Source organism: Anolis sagrei, chromosome 1, assembly GCF_037176765.1.
Source record: "Anolis sagrei isolate rAnoSag1 chromosome 1, rAnoSag1.mat, whole genome shotgun sequence".
In the NCBI taxonomy this organism is placed as follows: domain Eukaryota; kingdom Metazoa; phylum Chordata; class Lepidosauria; order Squamata; family Dactyloidae; genus Anolis; species Anolis sagrei.
The window spans coordinates 33,729,375-33,751,624 of NC_090021.1; the positions used below are offsets into that span (position 1 = coordinate 33,729,375).

At 39.7% G+C, this 22,250-nt stretch overlaps 1 protein-coding gene across 1 annotated transcript in view; it reads right to left on the minus strand.

The window, feature by feature from the left end:
- The window catches only part of PTPN14 (protein tyrosine phosphatase non-receptor type 14), a 137,822-nt gene extending 116,294 nt beyond the window's left edge, over window positions 1-21,528 (minus strand). The window contains exon 1 of the mRNA XM_060754280.2: window positions 20,279-21,528. The gene's annotated coding sequence lies outside the window, so the exon portion shown is untranslated. The remainder of the gene's footprint in view (window positions 1-20,278) is intronic.
- Window positions 21,529-22,250: the final 722 nt, after the last annotated feature.

Sequence of the window (22,250 nt, forward strand, 5' to 3'; positions counted from 1 at the left end):
AATTTGACTTTATTATTGTTATTATATTTATTATTTTACTGTTTATTATTCTTATTATTACAGTCATTACTTTTCTCTATTATTGCTGTTATTACATTTCCATTACTTACTCTATTATTATTACATTTATTATTTTATTCTCTTTATTATTATTGGAAGGATAAGCATGCACATTGACATTGAAGAAGGTTAGAATGGTTTAATCTGGGTTGGACAGTCTTATCATAAATTACAGTTTTATGTAAACATTCAAAAACATTTAACCTACTGATGCCTCAATTAATATAATTGTATTGTTATCTATTTTTATTTTGAAATTTACCAGTAGATGCTGCATTTTCCATCCTCAGCTTATACTCAAATCAATCAATTTTCACATATTTTTTTCTAATAAAATTAGGTGCCTCAGCTTATATTCGGATCGGCTTAAACTCAAGTATTCATGGTATGCACACATAAAATATCACAAGACAATTAATCCTGTATCTGTGGGAAAGCACAGGTAACATCCAGAAACTCCCAAATTGTTATGCTGTCATCTGACATACCATGCAAGAATGATATGCCCAGGTTATCAGTACGGTGGCTCCATTCAGGAGAAATGGAATTCAAAGGAAGGGAAAGTGGTGGAATTATCACAGGAGATGTATGAGGTGACATGCTTCCCTAATACTAACCCACATTGCTTTCAAATTCTCATGGAGTGAGAAAATAACTCAAAACTAATGAAATGCAAAGTTTTTGTTGTTTTTATTTTAAAGATCTTGCCCATCAGGGTTAAAAGAACACTGGAGGTTGTGAGCAAATTAAAAAGAGTTTAGAAGATGGGTGTATATATGTTCTGGGAGGAAAGCGGAGGAGACTAAAGGAATGTATCTCTGGAGCTCTCCAATGTCATTAACTGAAATCTCAGAGACTGATCTCCTGCAGACATCTCAGAATCTCCCAGGATCACTTAATGCCAACATTTTTTTTTATTTTGGAATTCCCATTCAAAAGATTAAAGATAAAGAAGCTTGCCAGAATTGCTTGAATGTTTTGTTAGACAAAAATTTCACAGGAAAGCATGGAATCACATTTCTCAGAGTGGTTTTATGGTCTGTTAGTGGTAGTTGTCAAATGAGCTAAATATTCAAGAAGTGCCAGGTGACTTAGGTAACAGTTAACTCATTCCCATTACATCACAACCTTAAAATCCAAAATTACCATTTGTGAGTCTGGCATAAAAATCCTTTATATTCATAATCACAAGGCTTAACATTGATGGCTAAAGCAACAAAGAAGCGTAAATTGCCTCCACCCCTTCTCAGTTAAACTAACAGAGTAATTATCCGTTGGCTGACAAACCCTGGGATCAATTTCTGATGCAAAAAGCAAACTAATGTTTATCTACCTGTATGTTTAAAGCACAAATTTGGACAAAAAGAACTATTCCAAAAGTTAAAATATGATGGATGAATGAATGAATGAATGAATGAAACTTTATTTATAGCCTGCCCTATCTCCTCCACGAGGGGACTCAGAGTGGCTTACACAAAATATACAGTGGCAAACATTCAATGTCAGCAGTAATATATAAACAAATAAAAAACAACTCAGTATAAATTATAAAACAACTTAAATAAACAAGACATAACACACTCCACATAATAACAAACATATTTAATCTTTAAAATCTTATTAAAATCTCTAAAATTAGTCTAACATTGTTGGAGGGGAGATTGTAAATAGCAGATTAACAGGGTGGACATTAACAGCTAGGTGAGAATGCATATAGATGTAATTAATCCTCCGCCTCTTCATAAGCTAAATCGCATAGATGCTTTTTAATAGCTTTTTAAAGGAGAGGAGCGAGGGGGGCATTTTTAATTCTTTAGGGGGGAGTTCCAGAGATGGGGAGTGATGACGAATAAGGCCCTATCATTAATACTGACCAACAATGGTTAGCTGTGAGTATTATATTATTTTTATTTCATAGATATTATATTTCTTTATGTATGGCTTATAATTCATGTCACAATGCAATACTACCTTTAGACACTATGTATGTCCCCTTAGGATCCACCTCTCAAGAACATTGTTGGTGAATCACTTACCTCAAAAGTTGAGCCCTTTTTTAAATAGATTAACCTTTTTTGATAAATGAGTAAGTAGAGTATCTGTATTTATACTTACAAACTTGATGTAACAAATTGTTAAACTGTATGTGTGTATTAATGATATGTGTTGTTTGTAGACCCAACCGCCTGATGAAGGCTCTTGTGAGTCGAAACCGGTTGCAGGTTGGAGTCGACTTATGTGTAACGAAGGGAATAGAACACCTATTGTGATTACTGGAGTCTACTCGTATGCAATAAAGAATAGGACATTTATTGATATTCAAGGACTATTCTTACTCACATGAAGGTTTTGTTTCATACTTCAAGAGAAGAACCTATTGTTTCTGCTTAATGTGAATGTGACAGCTCTGTATTTTGATTATATGTGTATTTGTAATGTATACATTGAGTTAATTTAGATACATTTGCATTACCACAATCAGTGGATTTTGGTCTCCACAGTTTTAGGGGAACCCATTTTTCTTTTCAGGATAAGGCCCTCTCACCAGCTGCACTTGAGATGGGGGTGGGACTGAGAGAAGGGCCTCCTCAGCCGACTGCAGCACTTGTGTTGGTTTGTATACAGCAGTGCTTCATAACCTTTGGGTCTTCAGGTGTTTTGGACTTCAACTCCCAGAAATCCCAGCCAGCTTACCAGCTGTTATGAAACGTGGGAGCTGAAGTCCAAAACACCTGAAGGCCCAAAGATTGGGAACCACTGGCATATGGAGATGCAGTCTTTCAAATAGTCTGGGCCTGAACTGTTTAGGCTTTTATAGGTAATGACCGGTACTTTGCATTTAGCCCGGAAGCAGATCGGCAGCCAGTGGAGCTGCCGTAACATAGTAGTTGTCCACTCCTTGTACGGCACTTCAGTTAGTAATCTGGCTGCCGATCTCTGAACCAGTTGCAGCTTCTGAACTGTCTTCAAAGACAGCCCCACATAGAGAACATTGCAGTAGTTGCATGTCAGAAATATGCATTTTTATACACGTAAAAACATGGGGTTGCCTGGTCAACCAACTATCAGACTAACTCTGCATCAATATAAAAGCATTATGTTTGGACTTCCAAGGGAAGATAAGAGTAAAGAATATTAAGTAAAACAAACAGTACTAAGAAAACAGTATGAGACATTAAAATATTAACAGGTTAAAAGACATTCCAAAAAGTCATTCCATTTTGAAAGTCTCCAGGGATCTCACCAAAAAAAGATGATTATGGACAAATTTTTATGTATGCATTTTTAGATACGTTATCACCTGAAATGCAAAGATCCTCAGGAATGTGCTATTCACAGCAAACACTTTGAAAGATTGAGGTAGAAAGTTCAAAGGCAGGATTTATACTTTAATATCAAGAAAAAGTGAATAATGACCACAGATTATTTACATAGCTTTTAAAATGGTAGCAAAAGCACTGAAATTGTAAAAGACGGAAGACAGCTATGAAGGAACTAGGCAAGATTCTGAAGTGCAAAGATATATCATTAAATACCAAATTTAGAATAATCTATACAGAATAATCTGTGCGGTTATGAAAGATAGACAGTGAAGAAACTCGACACAAAATGAATCAGCTCATTTAAAATTTGGAGCTGGAGGAAAATTCTACAGGTACCACGGACCACTAAAATGATGAATTATTCCTCAACCAAAGCTGGCCTGAACTTTCCTCAAGAGCCAAGATGACTAAAATGAAGTTGTTATATCTTGGACATGTCATTAAAAAAGATTACTTACCAAGAAAGACAAGAAAATTTAGTACTACAGGTGGACTGATTCAATCAAGGAAGCCAAAGCCCTAAATAGGACAGGTAATGATCAGGGATCTGATCAGGGATCGTGGAGGTCTCTCATTCCTAGAGTTATCACAAGGGTAAGCCAATTTACATTTAATAAATAATAACAAATTTGTGCCAACATAGTTCCAAACCTAAATTTAGAATATAAGAACAAAACTAAAAATATCTAAAGCAAGTGTTTTGTTTCCTGCCCTTTAAGTAGAAAAATTCTGCCACCACATCACAAAGGTACTTTGCAAAGTGGAGACAGATTAAAGGAGACAGTTTTGAAAATGACAATCGCTAGGAAATTTGGAAGCATTGCCTCTGCGAAGTATGTTCCAGCCCCTGAAAACCAAAGTCATTCTAACTTCGCAAACAAATCTGTGTCACTGGCAAGCATACAGACCTTCTATTATGGAATGTATATGTGGATATGTTAAGCAAACAAAAGATCACAATCTCAGGAATCCACATTCTTCAAACAGTTCATATTTACATAAACAAATGGAATGGCAAACATCGATCTACAGTGGTATCTACGATAAGCTAAAGACAACCTCAAATAATTGGTGGTGTGCCTAAAATACAGTGGAAGAGCTTCCGGTTACAGGGATTGCAGTGCACTGAAAGAACACATTTTGTCTCCAAAACTCCTTTATTCAGTCCCTTGGTCAGTTACATTAAAAGATCAGGTAGCAGGTGATAGGAATGACTCTTAAGGCAGATATTCACAGTAATAACTCATTGTAAGAACTTTTCAACAGTGGAACTCTCTACTTCAGAGTGTAGTGGAGGCTTCTTCTTTGGAAGCTTTTAAACAAAGGCTGAATGGCCATCTGTTGACGGTGCTTTGATTGTGCTTTTCCTGCACAATAGTGGGTTGGACTAAATGGTACATGCGGTCTCTTCCAAATCTATGATTCAATGACTATTGGAATTGACTGTTTTCATACAGAAACAATTAAACATAAGAGCCATAGCTCAGTTGTAGAGCACGTGGCTTTGTATACTGATGATTCCCTGGTTCAATCTCAGCATCTCTTTAGGTTTCTTTCCAGTGACAAATATGACTTGTTAAGGAGATACTTGAAGATCTAAGAATTGACTCATTTTATTCAAATTATCTACCCAAATCAAGTTCTAAATGGTTGAAATGTATTTCAGTTATTAATTGTTCAATGTTGTAATAGTTAAATTGTTTAATGCAGCCTTTGATTTTCTAAATAACTCCATATGGTTTTGTATTTCAATTGTTCTGAATTGTTTTCAGTGGATTTTGCTCCATCACTGCTCTGGGGTTCTGCAATATCAGGCATAATATTTTAATGTCTATTTTAATAAATGAATAAAATTGCCAGAATCCAACAACAACAACAACTCAGGGCAACTTACAGAGCAGCACATGACGGTGCCACACAAAACACATAAAATACATAAGTATTTATAAATATCAGTAACAACACCAATTGACATAAAACAACACTTACAAAAATTAACAAAAAAAAAGCCCAACTCAACTTAAATAAGACCCTCACTAAAAATGCAGCAGTAGCTACTAGTTAATATGAGCTATAAAACCAAGTTGAACAACCAAGTTTAAATGTCAACATTAAAGTGCGAAAGTAGAACAGCCATCTGTTTTGGTCATCTAATTTAGCTGGGGCCTTAACAACTGCTTGAAAAGACATGTTTTCAACTCTCTATGAAAGCACTGAAGTGTGGTGGCTGGCCCGATTTCCCTGGGGAGGGCCTTCTAAAGCCACGGGGTCACCACCAAGATGGTCCTCTCCCTTGTTGCCACAACCATGCTTGAGATGGAGGTGGGCCTACCCAGCCTCCTTAGAAAGCCAATGAATGTCGATGTTTGACCTTGTCATGTATTGAGACAAATGGGCCCATGGCTTTATTCAAGACAACTTCGTTTCTTTATTATCCCCTCCATGCAGGTTTGAATTTCAACATCTGCAGCTGAAAAAGACCTTTCTGAGCGCTTCTAGACAGATACTGCTAGTCAGAATCAACAATACTAGAGTATACTGAGCCATGTTTGACTCAGCATAAAGTAGGTCTGCATACTCAAAGAACTCTGTGCAATATGGAACATTGGCTTGTTCCCAAGTCTTATTGAACCTCACCAGAATATAATATTTCAGCACTCCTGAAATTATGCACAATTGTGAAGAGAAGGATTTAAATCTAGCTATAAAATATCACCAATCTCCACAATGAAGAGGTGTTTTTGTCTGAAGAATATAATTGACTTATGTAAGTGAATGGTGTGCATATTTATCATGAACTGAAAATAGAGGAAGACCAAGTTTAAACTCTGGTGAACTTAAGCACGTGAGACATAGCAGGCATTGTTGTTCATTCATTCAGTCATTTCCGACTCTTCGTGACTTCATGGACCAGCCCCCGCCAGAGCTCCCTGTCGGCCATCACCACCCCCAGCTCTTTCAAGGTCAAGCCAGTCACTTCAAGGATGCCATCCATCCATCTTGCCCTTGGTCGGCTCCGCTTCCTTTTTCCTTCCATTTTCCCCAGCATAATTGTTTTCTCTAAGCTTTCCTTTCTTCTCATGATGTGGCCAAAGTACTTCATCTTGGCCTCTACTATCCTTCCTTCCAATGAGCAGTTGGGCTTTATTTCCTGAAGTATGGACAGGCATTAGAGAGCATGAAATCTCTTTGCATTAAGTATGAATAATTAGGTTAGCACAGGCCTTCTTATTTGTTTAAAGATATAGTTAAACAACCACAGTTCCCTGAAGTTCAGGACAATTCCTTCCTCCACAATTCTGGGCATGTATGTATCTCCATAAAAGAAGAGGAGCTGATAAGAGCTAATCTCAGAAACTTAAAGAATGTAAAGCATTCTCCCTTGGAATGAAACACACACATACAAGCAGAGAGCTAACAAGATTGCCACTGACCTTGCTTTCTTGTAGTAAAGAAAGGGTCATCACAGGTTAGAGTCCATCAACCAATGGATAAGCTTAGGAATGTCTAAGGGGAGATAGGACTAAATGAAAACAAAATGCCTTTCATATTTTAGACACCTGCATCCCCTCCCAAATCCTAAGAACAAGACACAGACACACATACTACCTGAGCATCCAGATATTTGAGGTTATTCTACCTTCCTGCATTAAAAGTTCCATCTTCTCTTTCAAAAGAATAAGAAAATACAGGTGCCAAGATTAGATCAGACATTACCTCCCGCTTGACATACACAAAGCCTTAGATATAAATTAGTTCCTGTAAATCATTAAAACTAGATGAGGCATTGGTACCACCACTAAAGAAAGCCTTCTCCAACCAGGTGTCCCTTCAATGTGTGTTTGGATATTATTACTTGCCAACTTGCTCAGTTTGGGATATAGTGCTAGCAAACAACTATTTAGGTTCTGAGACAGCAGAACCTAAATATATTCTGGTATATGAATTTGTTTTCATTTATTGTATACATATGGGAGCACTGGAAATGTTAAATACATTTAAAAACATTTCAATTCACTTCTTCTATTGTCAAGGAAGAAAAATGTTTACAAGAAACAATTCAATTAAATTTAATTGGAGCAATTAAAGTAAAAATAAATTAAAGTAATAAATGAAAAAGCAACAGATAAATGAAAAGAACCCACAAACCACTCCTCCATGGTAAGGACTGAACTTGATGCCTAAAGGATACAAATCTTTATGTCTCATAAACCAATTTGGGAGAAAAGTATTAGATAAATGAGGTGCCTACAGGTTAAAGTATTAGATAAACAAGGTGCCTACAACAACTATTATAATTACTACCATCATCCTTTACTTATTTAGTGCCATCTCTGTGCAAGATACTTTGCAAATAAAAGAATGAAAAAACTATTCCAAGTCATCAGGCTTACAATCTAATTAAGACATGATACAAAAGCAACAGGGGATGGCAGTGTGGGAGGCCACTAAGTCCTGCCTCTTATCTTCCTCTGAGTCCAGGGCAGTGGCAGTTAGGATAGAGCAGGCATGGGGAAAGGAAAGGGCCCGAGGCCGTTAGGAATTGTGGGAGTTGAAGTCCAAAAAACCTGTAGGGCTGAAGTTTGCCCATGCTTGGGATAAAGGGAAGGCCTTTCATCTACTTCTGGGTGAGTGTAAGGAAGAATTGTGCCTGCATCTTCTTTTCTCCTCCAAGGATAAGCAGTGGCAGTTGGGATGGAGAAGCTTTCATCTACTTCTGCACCTAGGTGTGATAGAGCTATGCTCTACAATGCAATTTAAGTAATGTATTCATTTTCTTATAAATGTCTTCATGAAATGTATTGATATCTACAATATATCACTTCAATACTTGCACCCATGTGTGCCATAACCAGTCTCCATATGGAAAGAAAAAGCAGAATATAAACAACAACAACAACAACAACAACAACAATATGCTGGAAGATCAGAAATAGTGGCAGATGGCAGCTACTATCCCAGTGGGGTGGATAAATCTACCCAAGGCTTTGGTTCAGACTTAGAAAGAGCTATCCAAATGCTGAACTGTATCCCAGTGGTTCTCAACCTGTGGGTCCCCAGATATTTTGGCCTTCAACTCCGAGGAATCCTAACAGCTGGTAAACTGGCTGGGATTTCTGGGAATTGTAGGCCAAAACACCTGGGGACCCACAGGTTGAGAACAGCTGCATTATAGATTCATGAAGTATGGACAGATCCATTTGAGTTTAGATTACAACCCAAAACAGAATCATGCTGCCACTAACATTAGAGACACCTACTGCCACAGATCAGAAACCCTCCCAATCAATATGGAATTGGGTATGGAGGGCTGCTAGAATAGGACAGGAATAAAAAAAACCTTTTCTTCATCCATTTCTTCAACTTAACAAACACCAGGATTGAAGTCCAATTTGGAAGGACTGTAATCCTTCAAACACAGTTTCCCCTGCATTACTGGAGGCATCCAACCACCAGAGAGACTTATTTGGAACAATACGGGGCAATAGAGGTAACAATATATTTTTCTTCCACTGACTTCTTTTAGTTACTTTATTTCAGAATCAAGACCATGACAATGAAAAAAATGTGTACTCTTTCGCTACTTCATCACACTACAGAATGAATCCACTTAAAATCTGGTTTCTGTCTTCTGCAGAATTCTGGGGTTTGTAGTTTAGTGAGGCTGTTAAAGTATCCTCCTTAAACTACAAACCTCAGAAATCTGCAGGAGGCAGCAACCGGATTTAAAGTGTATTCATTTTGTAGTGTGATGAGGTCCTGGTGTATAACATCTGTAACATTAAAGCAGAAAGATCTCCCACTCATTTAGGCCACTCATCTAAGGAATTCACAAATATATCAGTGAGAGTTAAGCAAGCTTATGATTATTTTCCACATTACAGCAATTTCCCAGTGGTGGGGCAAATACCAAAATGAGTCATAAATACCTTGGAAATGGACAGTTGACTGCCCACTTTTGCCATAGTGGGGAAATATGGAACAAGGACCTACAGGAAGGACCTGTGATAGTGTAATTGTATCAGAAAGCATGTCTTTTAAACTGAATGGAGGTTTTTTTTTTTTTGAGTCTTTAAGACTCTGCTGCAAGTTGAAAGCCATAATCCGGTGTATACGTTACCTGGCAATAAATCCAAAATCCAATAATGAATTGCTCGTAACTATTACTTCTTAATATTTAGGAAGTTACAGCCTGGTGACTTACTCACAACTACATTCTGATGTTTGCGGTCAGTCTGTTATCAAGCACATTTCAAAGTGCTGGCTTTGGCCTATAAAGCCAAAAACAATTCTGGCCCAGTTTACCTGTCCAAATGTATCTCCTCCTATGAAGCATCTCAGACATTAAGATCGTCTCGGTCCCACCTCCTTTGCAGGTGCGATTGGTGGGAACGACAGACAGGGCCTTCTTAGTGTTGGTCCCTCCGCTGTGGAACTCCCTCAAAGGAGGCATGAATTACAGTAGTCAAATCCAGAGGTAAATAAGATATAAACTATAACAGCAGAATTTGTTTTTCCTAGGAAAGTGCAAAGCTGGTGCACCAGCTAAAGCTGGGTAGAGGAACTCTTGACCACAACAGCAACCTGGCTTTCTAAAAGCAGAGCTGGATCCAACCACATCCCCAAGCTATGAATCTAATCTTTCAGAGAGAGTGTAAACCCATTCTAATCTCAGACTGGGTTTCTTATTAACTAGCAACATTTCTGTCTTGTCTGGATTAAGCCTCAGCTTGCTCAGCCACATCCAATCCTTAACTGCATCCAGACATCAACAGTGAGTCCCAGAGTTACAAACATCTGATTTATAAATGACTCATAGATAAGAATGAGGTTAAGATAACAGGAAGAGAGAGAAATCTTGGAAAGGAAATTCACTCCTGGAAAAGTTATCATGGGGAAAAGGGGTCTCAACTGAAGCTTTATCACCAATTCTTGTTTCCATAACAAGCCAATTTTTTCAAGGTTCAGTTATCAAAGGGATATAAAGTGTGGTGAAATCTTTCTAACAGAGGTACGGACAGCAAAACAAACACCACAGAGGTTTGCTCCCCCCACCCCAATGTATATATGGCTGGAATTACACTGGAAAAAAATGTACCTGTTCTGACTGACAAACAAATTCAACTTAAGAACAAACCTACAGCACATTTTTGTTTGTACCTTAGAGACTGCCTGTACTACCACAGCCTCCCTGGTATCGCTTGTAAAGGAGAGATAGAGCTAGGTATCATCAATATTATACCTGACCTGAAAGTTCCAATGACTTCTCCCAAGTGGCTTCATGTACATGTAAAAAGCATATGTGAACATATAAACTTCTTGTGGATTTCACTTACAACTTATCCAGAGGTTGGTTTTTTCTTAGAAAACATCATCTAACCAAAATTAGTTGGATTTACTCATTAATTGGAAACATGTATGATTTCAAAGTTTTCTTTTTAAAGCAAGCATCTCTAAAAGGAATTACAGAGTTGAATAGAACAGTAGCGTAAGTTTGAATAATTGACAAGGCCAAAAAAAACTCACCATGTACTATTTTAAACAATTCAATTTAATTTTCCATTCTCTGTGAGCCCCAAAGCAGGTCTTATTAATTGTAAAGGTCTTAAAAGGAGGATAGCCGACCAATCTTTTCCCCCTTTTGAATTGAACAAGGCTGCGCAAAGACTGATGCCTTCACAAAGAAATTAATCTGAGGTGTAATGATATCAAGAAACAACTCAGATGAGTGGCACAAATTACACAAAGAAATGGATAAGAAAATATCTGTAAAGTTTTCAGACCAAGCCAAGGAGAGAAACAAGTGTGGCTTTAGAACATGGGCCTGTGATGATCTCTTGAAAAGACTCACATTTATTTGAAACAAAATAAATATATAGACACTCCATAGAACACACTGGCACTGTTTTCCACAAAGTGCTATTCCCAAATGATGAATACCAACCAAACCATACCAGAAAGTACTCTTCAGCCAAGTTTTATAGTTGAGCCAAATATTTTTCACAATCCCACTAACCACACAGAGTCTCTGAATCATATTCCAACTTAGCAGAATGTATGTGTAAGTTAATTTAATCAACTCAGGTCCAGTAGAGGAGGCAGAAAGCAAAACTTTGCTTCAGTAAGGAGACATGAAGTACTTCCCTAACGTTTACAGGGATTCTTGCAAACTATTGCTTGCAAAAGGTAAGACAAATTTTCAGACATATCCTTGTTTGTTTCTATATTTTCCCAGGACATCTTGCTACCTGCATTTTCATATACCCATGTTTTACTTGATAACATGATATAAAGTAATGTGACAATACATACACCAATGAAAGCCACAGTTAATAAAATCCAGGTCCCCTCTTTTTGCCAAACAACATCATAAGTTGCTGGTCAAAGATACCCAGAAACAGGGCTAACATTTGAAGCACCAAAATGTGTGTTGGCCACTGTTACAGTATCTAACACTTTTGCTTAACACTTTTTTTATCAGGTCAGAAGCACTTGTGAACACACTGCAAGTCGCTTCTGGTGTGAGAGAATTGGCTGTCTACAGAGATGTTGCCCAGGGGACGCTCAGATGTGTTACCATCCTGCTTGGAGGCTTCTCTCATGTCCCTGCAAGCAAGAGCTGACAGACAGGAGCTCACTCCATCTCATGAGCTCCTGTCTGGTCAACAATCCAACCTTCAGGTTAGCAGTCCAGCCGTCACAAGAGTTTGGAACCTATTGTGCCAACGAGGCTTAACACTGAGAGCAGAAGAAGTGAGAAACATTCAAGAGAGGAGAAATGACATGCATATTCCTGAAGACATATCATTTCTTATCCATGGTTCACTGGTAGATGATATTATGTCTACAATGGATTGGTGTTTTCCCATGTACACAGTTACAATTCTCTTTTCTTCCTATTTTGGAGTTGTTTATGCTCTAGCTTAAACACTTGTAGACTACTCAAAACTGATCAGTTTCACAGAAGCCTGTCCTAAATTGAAGCACCAACAGTAGAAGCACAAAGCATCTGCTGTCAATTAATAGCCAACTGAGAGGAGCAATGAGAAGAGCATTAACACCAGCTGCCAATTAATTGCTCCCATGAACAAAGTTACACCTAAACCATTACTGGTACTTTAAATGATTATCAAAAAACAAACATCCTTATTTTAACGCCTTGTTACAAACCAAATTCATCATTGGGTAATACCATTTGTTTTTCAAAGAGGTTTTAATTCTACAATCAGATATTCACGTTATAATCCTATGCACACTTACCTAGGATTTGGAAGCAAGGGAGTTGCATTAGTCCTTTGCAGCAAAAACAACAAATGGGTTTTCTGGCACCCTGCAGTCTACCAAGTTTTAGTTGGCATAGGATTCCCTTGGCTTCAGCCCACTTCATCAGGTGTATGGATTACCTGGGAGTAAAACTCACTGAACTCATCTGAACTTCCTTCTGAAATCATGCCTAAAACTGCACAGTTGGTCCTGATATTGTCATAGTTTTCGACAGTAATAAACTGCTGGCACATTTAGATGGCCCACTAATCTGAAAACATCAACCTATTTTTAAGACAGTGTTAAATAAACCAGGCCATATATCACTTCACTTAACTAGCTGTGGGTTTCTTTCCCAGGTATCAGGGCAGGCACAAAAACAGCACATGCACTGCTAAAAGGCTAACTTATTTATGTACTCTCTGAACTCCCCAGCTGCAAAATACAGGCTGCTAGATATAATTACCTGTGCTTTTCTTTCGATCTCCCCTGCCCTTCAGTCAAACTCTCCTGCAGTAAGGCTACATGGAATTCCTGAGTCCGAGCTATTTAGAACAAATCATATTTTTCAGCCCTTCTTACAGGAGTATGGCTCCAAAGTGCACTTATATAGCACCATGGAGGCTACAGCAAAGGCATCTTACTGTCAACAGGCATAAATCTCTTGGTAATGATCCGATACATTTAAAATATGTGAACCTGAACTCTATATCTATGCTTGATAAAGAAACATCACATTTCAATATATTAACTTCTTAGGCTGCTAAGTGAGGGAACACAAGAGACAGGGACTTTTCAGCAGAGGCACCAAGATGTTCCCTGGGGATCCATCATATTTGATATTATTTCATGCTGTGCTAGAAACAGGTCTTTTTCAATGCATTTTAAAATATTTAATATGCTGGTACTGTCATCCTTTATATTTTAGTTCATATATGAATGAATGCAATTTATTGTGTTGGTTGTCATTGTGTCAGTTTGTGCTAAGCTTCTTATGTGGTGAACCATGTTGTGTACCTTAAGGCCACAAAAGCATAGAGTAAATCTGCCATGGATATCTGTGTAGTGACAGGTTTGGTTTTTCAGTTTCCAAACCCCCAAAAACCATATACCCCCAAATTTCTCAAAATACAGTAGAGTCTCGCTTATCCAACATAAACAGGCAAGCAAAACGTTGGATAAGCGAAAACGCTGGATAATAAGGAGGGATTAAGGAAAATCCTATTAAATGTCAAATTAAGTTATGTTACAAATTTAGCAGCAAAACCCCATGTTTTACAACAAATTGACAGAAAAGCAGTTCAATATATGGTAACATAATGTACAGTAAATAATTACTGTATTTACAAATTTAGCACCAAAACATCGCAATGTATTGAAATGGCTGTGGATCCGGGTGGGAAGCAGACTGCGTTGGATAATACAGAATGTTGGATGAGCGAAGGTTGGACAAGTGAGACTCTACTGTAACTGTTTTTGTATTTTCTTCTGTACTAAAATGGCAACCAAAAGTGGAACATTGATCTTTCTCAAATAAGGACAAAAACGATATGAGTGGAAGATATGTTCCTGAACATACTATGGATTCTAGCAAACCCTATGAAATGAATAACTCCTTCCGGAAGTTACCATAAAGTCACACTAGAGGACCTAAAACATTCCTAGAGATGTATCTTCTAAGAATTTGCAAGATCATAAAATGTGACTCTGTGGTAACCTCCAGGAGAAGCATACTACAGAGTTGCCTAGAGGATCTAAAATGTTCGGGGGGGGGGGGGGGGGGGTTGCCTTTGCCTTCCTCTAAGTATGAGAAAGTGTGACTTGCTCACGGTCACTCAGTGGGTTTTCATAACGAAGGAGTGATTCAAACCCTGGTCGAGGGTTTGATGGTAAGACATGGGATAGGGGCTTTCTTTGTAGCAGCACCCTGATTATGGAATTCATCCCCAAGAGAGGCCTGTCTAACTCCATCCCTTGAGAGTTTCTGCCAGACACTGAATTCTGTATTGTTTCAAATGGCCTTTGCTAATATAAATTGAAGCATTTTCTCTGGCTGTTTGTTTTGGTTTAGGATTATTTAAAAGATGAATTTGGACAGTTTTAATGGGTTTTAGCTATTTGTTTAATATCTTTAAAGCATTTCTCAATTGTTCTTCAAGGATGAGTCAAGTGGCAGCAAATACACTAAATACCGTTACTGAATAAACAAACATTAGGCTGTTGGCAGCTTTCTATCAATTATGTTCCTAGTAATGCCCCACATCACTTTTTTAACAGTAGTATATTGGCCAGTTAAGATTTTCATCTAGTTCTTAATCACAATGTCAATTTTCCTTTACTGGACAATCAGCCCTGCCTGAGGTGCCATCAGCATATATTTATGGTAGGGTGCTTTGTCCCAGTAAGCAACTGAACTGTCTTTGTCAACTTAATAGTTTGAAGAAATTGGGGCGGGGGGGGGGGGGGGGCTCACACATGTTGTGTTTACTTGTCTTAATGAGATAATTGTTTTATTTTAAATAATTTGAGACAGGGAGGAAAGAGTGTGAAATATAATGATAAACAAAAAGGAAGAGGGGCTTCCTAGTTCACAGTTTGTCCCAAATGAGAACACTCTGCCTGATCCACAGACATAACTGAGAAATCCATAATTGCACTTCATTCCACCACGCCTCATCAGGAGGGGGAAAGTCCCAAAACAGGTAAACAAGAACTGAGCATGCTCAATGGAGATGGAATGCTGTCTGCCGAAGGGGGAGAATGGAACCCAAAAAGGGGGGGGGGGGAGAGAAATCTCAGATCCGAACAAAGCACTTTGTTTTGCAACATTATATTTCAGGGTAATATTTATATCCATTTGCAGTGCTTTGATTGACAAAGCACATGTTTAAAAGGTTTGCATCAAAAACTGAATCCCACCTAACCTTTGTAGTCCTCTTACTACTTCATCACACTAGAGAATAAATCCACTTTAAATCCAGTTGCTGCCTTCTGCAGAATTCTGGGGTTTGTAGTTTAGTCAGACTGTTAAAGGCTCCTCCCTAAACTACAAACCTCAGAATGCTGCAGGAGGCAGCAACCAGATTTAAAGTGGAATCATTCTCTAGTGTGATGAGGTCCTTAAAACTAAATTTTAGTATTTCATCTGAACTAGAATATGACTTAGGTTGCAATCCTCTTCTACCGCCAGTAATCATACTTAGAACAAAAACTGCCTTATATTCTGAAATAGTCAAATCAGACTTTGCACATGGAGCAAGTAAAGTTATATTCACTCTTGTTCCTCAAGTTGGGCAGGAATGCCTCTCTAGCAGCCATGATAGTTATTTTAAAAGCACATATTAACAGGGCTTTTAAAACCACTCTTCAGAAAATACTGTAAATTGGTATGCAAGATATTCTTAACCTCAGCTATTTCTTTTAAAAACTACTTATATGGCCAATTCATTTTTCATTTGCAGCCAAACTTCTATCATTAATCTATTAATTTTTTTACAGTTTTGGTCAGATAAGAATTTGTTGTGTTGGAAGCTCAAGAAGATTTCCAGCTACTGCATTCTGAAACTCACAATTGCAAATGGGTTGCTGTGAGTTTTCTGGCCTGTATGACCATGTTCCAGAAGCATTCTCTCCTGACATTTCACCTCCAATCCATCTATGACAGGCATTCTCTGAAACATCAGGAGAGAATGATTCTGGAACATGGCCATAGAGCCCGGAAAATTCACAGCAACCTAATGATTCCAACTATGAAAGCCTTCAATAATACATTGAACCTATCTACAGGGAGAAACTGTTTCAAAACACATAGAAAAAAACGTTCACCTTACCCCACAAGCTCCGAAGATGCCTGCCATAGATGCAGGTGAAACATCAGAAGAGAATGCTTCTGGAACATGGCCATACAGCCTGGAAAACTTAAAGCAACCCAATTATTCTAGCCATGAAAGCCTTTGATGATACAATTGCAAATGATGTAGTCCCTATACCACAGCCTTCATCCACTATAGTAGTAAATCCCATTTACCAAGTTGTAAATGATCCCAAAGACTGTTAACCTGCTTTAGACTAGATACCACTTTCAATACTATGTTACCCCACATCTAATTGGCCCATCACACGACAGCTACTTGCAACATCAACAGCATGCACAGCCCTGGACACATCACAAGATTCAACAAAAGTTTTAGATTGCTTGAGACACATTATTTTCACCAGAAACAGTTGAGACATTCATCATCCAGTCATCTGGCAAGCTTCAAGCACAAAACAATCCAATGTTTGTGAGTATTTGCCCTTGTAAGAGTAAATTTGCTAAGGAGTGATCACATAAAAAGAAAACTATTGTGTTTGAGTTCTCACTGTAAGGAAGAAAGTCAAATCAACACATTCTTCCCATACTTCTCTCCTTCATGCACAACCGGAATCCAACGGAAATACGTCTTATATTCACTAGGTAAATTGGGGCAAACAGTCGAGCAAACAAACACATGGAATCTATATGGAGCTGCCAACAACAAGGAGCAGAGGACTGTTGTGTTCTTACTCTATTTTGGGGGACTTCCCAGAAGCATGGGACTGACTCCATTTGGAAACAGGATGCTGAATAGACAGACCTTTGTTCTAAAAAAGCAGTGCTCTTTTTTAGTGTCTTTGATCCCTTCTGAGTCCAAGAACATTACCTTAGAGAAGTTTTCAAAACTGTAATGCCCAAAAAAAGGTCTATCATAACACACTTAGGGTTTACTTAAAAAAAAAAATACACTCACCATAGATGCAGGCGAAACGTCAGGAGAAATGCTGACCATAGATGCAGCTTGCCATAGATGCAGGTGAAACGTCAGGAGAAATGCCTCTAGAACATGGCCATATAGCCCGAAAAAACCCACAAGAACTGAATACACTCACACATTGCACAAACCTTTCTTGTGTGCATTTCACAAGTCATCATAAAGGAGGAAGGGATGGGATTTTCAGCATAAGAGTTCATATTTGATACCATCCTTTCATTCCTTGCAACACCCCTCATTAGAGATACATAGCTGGAGAGAATACAAAGAAAGAGACTTATAATCATCAGGGCCCTTTGCCCACAGAAGTTCAAAACCAGCAAACCTCATCCCCTTTACCCTCTTTAAATACACATCTATGTTGTGTGCACTGTAGGCAAACAAATGACTCATTCCTTAAAAGGCAGCTTCTTTTGCAAACTTAAAAAAAAGATTAATAGATTTTGTCAGGCAGGGAGCAGGAGAAACTGCCACCACATTCCTTCCTTCTTGTCACAACATCTGCCAGAGAGGAATGGCCGGTATAGACTTGACTAGTAGCTAACAAAGAGCAGGAAGATAAAATCCACCCAGCCAAAAGAGTGGGAGTTGGGTTGTTGTGAGTTCCATGGCCATGTTCCAGAAGCATTCTCTCCTGACGTTTCGCCCACATCTATGGCAGGCATCCTCAGAGGTGTGAGGTCTGTTGGAAACTAGGCAAGTGAAGTATATATATCAGTGGAATGTCCAGGGTGGGAGAAAGAACTCTTGTCTGCTTGAGAGAAGTGTGAATGTTTTAATTGTCCACCTTGGTTACCATTTATAGCTTCAAAGCCTGGCTGGCTGCTGCCTGGGGGAATCCTTTGTTGGGAGGTGTTAGCTGGCCCTCATAGATTCTTGTCTGGAATTTCCCTGCTTTTTAAGTGTTGCTCTTTATTTACTGCCCTGATTTTAGAGTTTTTAAAAATACTAGTAGCCAGATTTTGTTCATTTGAGCTGGCTGAAACATGGACCCAAAGAGAAATCACACCACAACACTGAGAAGCTGGACACACAAAGTTTAGTAAAGTTTTTCAAGGCACCCCATGCCATTGCAACAGGACAAGTTGAAAAAGGGAAAGTCATGTGAGGCTAATGCTTTCAAAGGGTCACTTATTTTCAGAACTCCTTTTGCATGCTCAACCTTTCCATTTAACTGAGCAGATCTGAAATACAATTTTCAGGCAGTGAGGGATGGGCATAAGTCTCCAAAACCGCCCATTAACTGTTCCTGCATTATACGTTTTGTATTTTTTTCAAAAATGCAAAAGCAAGTTAGTCCAAAAACACAAACCTCAGAACAGAGCTGTGCCAAGATAATTGACCAAAGAGCCTTACTTACACCAACGCCTGAGTCAGAAACTTCCAAACTGGACATAAACTGTTCCTGTGCTTTTCAAATTGCAAAAACAAAAATCCCAAAACACACACACACCTCCGGGGGTGTTGTGCCAAGTTTACTGACCAGAGAACCTTGTTTACACAAAGAGACTCAAAAACTGCCCAACTGCACACGAACTATGTGTTGTCGAAGGCTTTCATAGCCAGGAATCACTGGTTGCTGTGAGTTTTCTGGGCTGTATGGCCATGTACCAGAAGAATTCTCTCCTGACGTTTCACCCACATCTATGGCAGGCATCCTCAGAGATTGTGAGGTCTGTTGGAATTAGAACGAGTGAGGTTTATATATCTGTGGAATGCCCAGGGTGGGAGAAAGAACTCTTGTCTGTTGGAGGTAGGTGTGAATGCTGCAATCGATCACCTTGATTAGCATTGAAAAGCCTTGCAGCTTCAAGGCTTGGCTGCTTCCTGTCTGGGGGATTCCTTTGTTGGGATGATGAGTATGGTCTACATACTTGCATTATGTTTTTATTAGGCGTTTTAAGTATTATATTTCATGTTTTAAATGTCCTTATATCTTATGATGAATTGTCTTATTGATTTTATGCTCAGTTATATGGTGTTGATTGTGATTTAGGGTAAGGCATTGAATTTTGTCACTATTTCTATGGAAACCACTTTGTGTCCCCCCAGGGGTAAAAAAAGTGGTATATAAATACTGTAAATAAATAAATAGCTGGCCCTGTTCCTGTATTTTTTAAAAATGCAAATCAAAATAACCCCAAAACCACACACCTCACAGAGAAGTTCTGCCAAGATTACTGAAGAACTCATCAAACTAGAGAATGAATTCAATTTAAATCCGGTTGCTGCCTCCTGCAGAATTCTGGGGATTATAGTTTAGGGGGGAACCTTCAACTAAACTGCAAACCCCAGAATTCTGCTGAAGGCAGAAACCAGATTTAAAGTGGATTCATGCTCTAGTCTTGGCTTATATCAACTTCAAACCCAGAAACTCCCAAACTGTACCTAAACTAATAATAATAATAATAACAACAACAACAACTTTATTTTTATATCCCACCTCCATCTCCCCAAGGGACTTGGGGCAGCTTATAAAGGGACAAGCCCAGGGAGTACAAAGTTAAAAACATAACACAATAAGATAGCATCAAAACAAAATCAAATAAAACATATCACAATAAAACATATCATAAAACAATACCATACAGAACAGAACGATAACAGTACTGAGTTCAGAGGGCTCTGGGTTTGTGTGCATTCTTCCTGTATTATAGGTTTTGCATTTTTTTTTAAATCAAAAGCAAAACAATAACAACCTCAAAACACTCACACTGCAGAGCGAAGTTGTACGAAGTTTACTGACCAGAGAGGAGCCTTACTAATGCTTACACCAACTCCAAACTCAAAAAGTCCAAGCCAACTCACTCAAGCATCCCAACTGTTGCATCTCAGGCTTACCTGCTTTCACATGAGTTTGGGACCCCTTCGAGGCAGCTGCGTCTCCTCAAGGTATAGTTCTCAAAGATCTCCTCCTTTCCTTCCTCTAGGCCTTGATTTCTTTTTTTTAAATCCGCAAGATTCACCGGTGATGGATGAAGGAGGCTTCCGCTTTAGCCAAGGAATCCAAACAAGGGGACAGGGCAAGTTGGAGCCGACAGAATTTGCCAAAATTAGGAAGGAAAGGGGAGAAAGAGGAAGGGGAGAAAAGGAGGATGGTGGGGAATGAAGAGGACTGAGTGATATTGGGGTGCTAAGGAGTCAGCAGCAAAAAAGGGGGGCTCTTCTTTCTTTCTTTTCCCCCTCCCGAAGAAGCAACACGCAAGGCTCTCCAAAGGAAAGTTTGTAGGAAGTTTGAGCTTCAGGAAGGGAGGGTGCTGGAGGAGGGAAGAAGTTCGGGAGCCTGGAGGGAGGAGAGAGCCAAGCAGAGAGGAGGGGATTGGTGCCTAGATGGAGAAAGGCAGGCGTCCAGAGCGTGTGGGTCCTCCCTCCCTCCCTCCCTCCCTCCCTCCCGCGTGGCTCTTCCTCGGCCCCGGTCCTGCGTGGAGCTGCTGCTTGGAGAAGCAAGAGCCCTCCCGCCTGCCTCCTTGCCGTCGCCGACCTCGGAGTCACAGCCCAGGAATGCCAAGAATGCGGAGCAGCCACTGCAGGGCAGGAGGCGGCGGGGACTTGCCTGGAGGGAGCACTTCTCTCTTGCTTGCTTGCTTGCTTTCTCTCTCCGTATTTTTACGCACAGGCGACTCAAAGAAGGGGCGCTCCAAAAGGAGCCCAAATCCAGGATGCCTTTCGGAGTTTGACTCTGTTCCAAGGCGGGCCAAGCCTCCCCCAAATGCCAAGGGGAAGAAGGGGAGGAGGAGGGAAGGAACTCGGGACCAACTAGGAATCCAAATGCCCGAGAGCTCCTTTCCCTCTTTCTTTCTTTCTGTACTTGCTGGAGCGCAACTCTAGTGGCGAGCCTGACGCACAGCTTGGAGAGAAGTTGGAAGAAGACGAGGAGGCGCGCCGGAGTGACTCCGTTTTACACGGAGAGGAGGGACTAGCGAGGCAGTTCTCAGTAGGGAAGGGAGGACCAAGCCGGGGAAAGGGTTGGGGGGCAAGGAATAGAGGCTTTGGGGAGGTTCCCCTTGACTGCGCGCAGAGGAGAGGGAGAGCCCGGAGGTATCAGGGAAGGAGGAGCTACTTCTGGGTTGGTTTGTGTTTTTGGGGATTTCAGTTGGAGAGGAAGATGGAGGAAGGCGCCCCATAGGAAGGGGGTTTCCCGCCCTCCGTGAAGGGCGGGGAAACCCATTTGGAGGAAGGGGCGGAGAGCCAGCCGGGGGAAATCTTTCCGACCAGCCTTTTGCGCAAAGGCCTGGAGTGGCTGGCTGGCTTGCTTGCACGATTTCTTTGCCCCAGCTCTCCTCTTTCACCAACTTTCTCTTCTCCTTTCTCCAACTTTAGCCCCTTTGGTTCTCAACCTTCTTAATGCCGCGACCCCTTAATACAGTTCCTCATGTTGTGAACCCCAACCATAAAATTATTTTCCTTGCTACTTCATAACTGTCATTTTGCTACTGTTTGGAATCGTAATGTAAATATCTGATATGCAGAATGCATTTTCATTCACTGGACCAAATTTTGCACAAATACCCAATACACCCAAATTTGAATTCTGGTAGGGTTTGGGCGGGGGGGGGGGGTTGATTTTGTCTTTTGGGAGTTGTAGTTGCTGGGATTTATAGTTCACCTACAATCAAAGAGCATTCTGAACTCCATCAAAGGTGGAATTGAACCAAATTTGGCACACACAACTCCCATGCCCAACAGAGGATACTGGACATTGACCTTGAGTTTGGGAGTTGTAGTTCACCTACATCCAGAGCACACTGTGGACTCAAATAATGATGGATCTGAACCAAACTTGGCACTAATATTCAATATGCCCAAATGTGAA